A 6,000-nucleotide genomic window follows, 5' to 3' on the forward strand; every position below is an offset into this window, starting at 1 on the left:
GCGTTCTTTTCTGAAAAGTTGAGTGATGCACGTCAAAAGTGGAGTACTTATGACCAAGAGTTCTATGCGGTTGTTCGAGCTTTGAAGCAATGGGAGCACTATCTTATCCAGAAGGAATTTGTTTTGTTTACAGATCATCAAGCGTTGAAGTATATTAACAGCTAGAAAAATATTGATAAAATGCATGCTAGATGGATGAATTTTTGCAGAAATTTTCGTTCGTTATCAAGCATACTTCCGGCAAGACCAATCGTGTGGCGATGCGCTGAGTAGGAGAGCTTCATTATTAGTCACGCTGACTCAAGAAGTTGTGGGGTTTGAATGTCCGAAGGAATTATATGCAGGTGATGATGATTTCCGGGAAATTTGGATTAAGTGCACTAATCAAGAGCCAATGGCAGATTACTTTCTCAATGAAGGTTATTTGTTCAAAGGCAACCAGCTGTGTATTCCAGTTTCTTCTTTAAGGGAGAAGCTCATTCGGGACTTGCATGGTGGAGGGTTAAGTGGCCACCTAGGCCGTGACAAAACAATTGCATTGATGGAGGAGAGATTTTACTGGCCACAGCTCAAACGTGATGTTGGAACTATTGTGCGCAAGTGCTACATTTGTCAAACTTCGAAGGGGCAGGTACAAAACACTGGATTATATATGCCATTACCAGTTCCTAACGATATTTGGCAGGATCTTGCTATGGATTTTGTCCTCGGATTACCCCGAACACAAAGGGGAGTGGACTCTGTATTTGTGGTGGTTGATCGGTTCTCAAAAATGGCGCATTTCATAGCCTGCAAAAAGACTGCCGATGCATCAAATATAGCCAAACTGTTTTTCAGGGAGGTTGTTCGCTTGCATGGGGTTCCTACATCCATTACATCTGATCGTGACACCAAGTTCTTGAGTCATTTTTGGATCACTTTGTGGAGACTGTTTGGGACTACTTTGAATCGTAGCAGCACTGCCCATCCCCAAACTGATGGCCAGACTGAGGTTACAAACCGGACATTGGGCAATATAGTGCGAGCGTCTGTGGAGAGAAGTGAAACAATGGGATTATGCATTACCGCAGGTGGAGTTTGCATACAACAGTGCGATCCATAGCGCTACTGGGAAGTCTCCATTTTCCATTGTTTATCTTGCTATACCTAACCATGTTGTAGATTTGGTGAAACTGCCTAGAGGCGACAAACCGTATGGCAGCGAAAAATTTGGTGAGAAGTGGTAGCCGTTCGAGATGAGTCAAGCAGAAACTTGAGCAAACAAATGCTAAGTACAAAGCTGCTGCGGATAGGCATCGACGTGTTAAAGTGTTTCAAGAAGGCGATTCTGTGATGATATTTCGAGGAAGGAGAGGTTTCAGTTGGCACTTACAGCAAGCTTAAACCGAAGAAATATGGTCCTTACAAAGTGCTCAAACAGATAAATGATAATGCCTATGTTATTGAGTTACCGGATTCCATGGGAATTTCCAATATTTTTAATGTTGCAGATTTATATGAGTTCCGTGAAGAGGAGGTTCTTTATCCAAATCATAACTCGGGGTCGAGTTCTTCGGAGGTGGAGAGGACTGATATAGAACAGATGGCAAATTTTATCGCGGTTGAGTAAGAAAAGGGACGTGGTGGGAATTTGCAGAATTGTCGTCCGAGCTCCGATTAGGGAGCAAAATACCATTTCGGAAAGGGAACGATGCCATGAGTCAAACACATAGCTTTGCTGTGATGTACGATGGATTTTGGCATTCTGAAGTCGTTTGGCCTTTCAAAACTGCATTCAAAGTTCGAAGTTAATTCCAAATAAATTCTGTTTTTCCATTTCGGAGTTACATAGTTAATTCCCAAAATAAATTCTGTTTTTTTAGTTTGAGTTACGTAGTTAAGTCTCCGAATTAATTCTGTTTTTCAGTTTTAATTGTAATAACTCCCCTAGCAGTTACAAGGGTTGAGAGTTGTGTATTTAGACGGGTTCGTCTAACGTTTTTTGGCAGTTCAGATTTTAATCAAATTAATCAAAGAGAGTTTCTCTTAATTTCTGGTGGATTCCAGTTTCCTTGTTACTCAAGGTTTTCGTTTGAAACCTTATTTGCTTGTGCTACGTCAGTTGTGCCCACCCGTGTTCTAGAAGGCCAATTAGCCTACACTAAGTCATGTACTATTCTCATCAATCTAATAAAATCACTTTGGTTTCCCTTATAAATCTAACAAGTGGTATTAGAGCTGGTTCGATTGCGTTGGGCATCAGAGAAGGATCGCTTTGGGCCGACTCGAAAACTGTGTTTGATCAACTCGGGATGTTATGGGCCAATTCTAAGGGAGCAAAAGAAGCAAGGTACGTGCTATCAATACTCAATTCAAAGTTTCAAGAAATCTAGACAAGGGGAAGGAAATCTAGAGGAGGAGATAGTGAAAATAAAGAAAGATGGCATGAGAGGAAAAACTTTCCTACATGTGGGGTGTGCACAAAGTTAAGGCACCCAAAAAAAAGAAGCCCGAATGTTGAAACTTAAAAATTGGGCATTGAGAAGAATAAAATATTTATGCAAAGAACTATCAAGCTAACTACCAAAAAAAAAAAAAAAAAAAAAAAAGAGTGACACATGAGCACGGAGCAGAGAGTTGCAGAATCAACTAGAGCTTCATCAATGCTAGCTTCATGAGGTGCATGCTTGGAGAACACAAATTCACATTAAGGAGGAGTGTTGAAAAATAATGTTCATTTGTGTTCTACACAATTATAGAAGAATCATGTATACAATGATGATTCTAGAGTTGTGGAGAACATACTATGTTGGCTAGACAAAGAGAAGTTGGAAGAACTCTCTAGAGCAAGAACAACTCATGTTGCTAGACTATGGGTGTGGAGCATAATGGTTAAACAATAGCCACAAAAATAATATTGTAAAATATAGAAGTTTCTAGGCAAAGCCACATACATGTGGCTGGAGCAAGAGACCAAGTCGGTGGACTTGGTAATGTCGGCAAAGCATGCCTATAAATAAGCATGCAATGCAATAAAGCCAAGTGGAGTGAAACAAAAGAACTCCTAAACTAAGGGAGCCAAGAGCCACCCAAATCAAACTATGTTGAGAGCCAATAAGCTCACCAATCAAAGTGTAAGGGCCAAATAGCCCAAACTAATCTAAGTGAAGTTATTGGCCACTACACTTGATTTAGAATAGTTTGGGCTATTTGGCCCTTACATTTTGAGGGATCCCAGACTAGTCAGTCAGAGACAAACTGATAGGCAAGAGAATGAGATCGTACTGACGAGATGTAGACATTTGCAAGCCGTACTATGAGCCGGTCGACGATCCATTCAAGACTGGGCTTATAGGGGGCATGAGTCCGTGAACGATTGCGTGACGAACGCAACGACCAACGCTTACCAACTCACTCGAGAACCAACTCGCGATGACAACTCGTGGAGGAATCTTCGCAAGCTTAATCCACTCATTTGCCTCACTAGCAAGGCAATCGAGGAGGTGACCTCTGCGAGTCAAAGAGGAAGTCAACCATTCCGGCCTAAATCACGAAGGTTACCAACGTGATTAGCAAGCCATTCGCGCAGAAGACGTCAAGAAGCTTGTAAATAACTGACTTTGAGGCTTAAGGATTGGCGGAAATTTCGAAGATGCTTTACGTTGAGAGGTGGACCAAGCAAACCCTATGCCTTTCACCGCCGAAATCGAGCAAGCTGTTCCCCCGAAGCGATTCTCAATGCGTTCGTTTTCGCATTTCAAATGGGATTCCGATCCCAAGAGCCATCTAAAATACTTCAAAAGTGTCATGATCTTCTACAAAGCCGACAAGGCTCTAATGTGCAAGTTGTTTGTAATGACTTTGCAAGGGGCAGCCCAAGATTGGTTCCACACCCTGTCATCCGAGTCCATCAGCAGCTTCAAAGAGCTAGCTTATGTCTTCACCAAATAATACACTTCTTACCAGACGATCAAGAAAAACCTTGACCACCTGTTCAACCTACATAAAAGGTCCGATGAATCCCTCCGAGATTACATCAAGAGATTCAAAGCAGAAAGAGCAGACATCATTGGCCTTGAAGAGGGGCTTGCCAACCGAGTGTGAGTTGTATCACAAGCTGACTATCTCTCCCTGCCAAACATTGGTAGAAATCTTGCGACAGCATGAGCACTACACATTTTGACAATGGCAGGATCGCGCGAAGAAGATCGCCAAGCAAGCCGATCAACCGGCTGAGCAGGTAAGCCAAAGGAGCGGCAAGTTCAACAACAAAGATGAAGGCAAGCGCAGATCACATCCTCAAGGAGGTGCTTCAGTAGCTTTGAGCTACACCAAGTCCACTATCTTGATACACCAGATCCTGGCCCAAGTAAAGGACACGCCTTGGTTAAAGAAACCATCGCCTTTGAAGGGAAACCTAGCCAAGAAGGATACCAGTAGATACTACGCATTTCATGAAGGCAGGGTCATTACACAAACAATTGTTTCGCTTGGAAAAAGCACCTCGAAGAACTAGTCAGAGATGTGCATTGCACAGAATTCATCTCAATGGGGGCTATCCAGCAAATCGAGAATCATGATGCAACTACTAATGAGCCTCCACCAAAAAAGTCATATGAATCAACATGATCCTAGTCGACTCCAAAAGCCCGGGTTGACTACCAGGGAAAGAAGAGAAAGATCAAGCAAACACTTTCGTCTCCCCAGCCGTCACCAGTTACCCAGTCATGGAAGACAATCCTGGCATCATCTTCTAAAGTAATGAAGTTTCAGGACAATGGAATGCCCATCACCTCCGGGGGGTACTATCCACGAAGCTCTTCACCTATCAGCTCGATTTCGAGCAGGCTGCCAAGCCTCCCTCACCTCCCTTGAAGACAAGTTACTTTTGATGTTACCCTTCCAACTCATTTCTTTTGTTCAATAAAGCAATGTAGTCACACAGACATCAATACAAGTTCAAAGTTTTCTTTCCAATGGAGTGTTCACAAATGCAATCGACACATCTCCGGACGTAGGTCAAACGGGCCACTCTCATCGACACATGTCCGAACGTAGGCCAAACGGGCCACACTGATCAAAATGTCTCCGGATATAGGCCAAATGGACCACTCTCATAAACACATCTCCGAACGTAGGCCAAACGAGCCACATTCATCGACACGTCTCCGGACGTAGGTCAAACAGGTCACTCTCATCAATATGTCTTCGAACATAGGCAGAACATGCTGCAACCTAAGAAAAAACATCCTACGGGATATGCAGAACATGCCCCGAGTCCCTCAAGGGGGACCCTGACACTAATACATTTCTTAAGGGAGACACATAATCAAAATATTGGCTGGTTACTTAAGCAGTTCACAAGTCGATATGCAAATTGAAGTTGAAAAAATAACTAAAATTCCATAGCAAGTTGACCAACTGGTTAAGTTCAACAAAAGAAAATGGTCAAACAGAACCAATTATTTTAAACAAGAAAGCAGACTACAAAAGTTGAAAAGAAATAAAGAAGTCTTCATTTACTTTGAGACGCTGGTAGGAAACCCATGATCTGCAGTCTCTTCAGCATTCACTTGATCAATAACGCCTTCCGCAGCTCCACCTGCCGCTCTGCGACATTTGCCGCCATCTCGTTGGCTACGTCCTCCTCTGCTCCATCCTCTTTATCTACCACTTCTTCGGCCGCTTGCTCTTCAGTCCCTTCCATGTTCACAACATTACCTTGCTCACTTTGCACAGGGAATAAGTCCGGGCAGATCACCATTTTCAATTGCATAAAAGGGAGCAGTCTCATTTGTGCAGTGCAAGTAGCCCAACTTGTACGCATCTATGGTGGCTTCAAACTTGGATTTCTCGGCAGGCTTGTGGTGAGAGCGAAGTCTAGCTAGAAGCTTGTCATAGCTGAGGGAGATATCAGCATTCTTGAGCTCGAGACAAAAGAAGACATCTTTTCGACTAGCCAAGTCAACAGCAGAAGAGCTAAGCTCAGAATCCTTCTCAACAAGGGAGCTTTTCAGCTCA

Source organism: Prunus mume, linkage group LG2 (assembly GCF_029339155.1).
Source record: "Prunus mume cultivar Tortuosa linkage group LG2, ASM2933915v1, whole genome shotgun sequence".
Lineage (NCBI taxonomy): Eukaryota > Viridiplantae > Streptophyta > Magnoliopsida > Rosales > Rosaceae > Prunus > Prunus mume.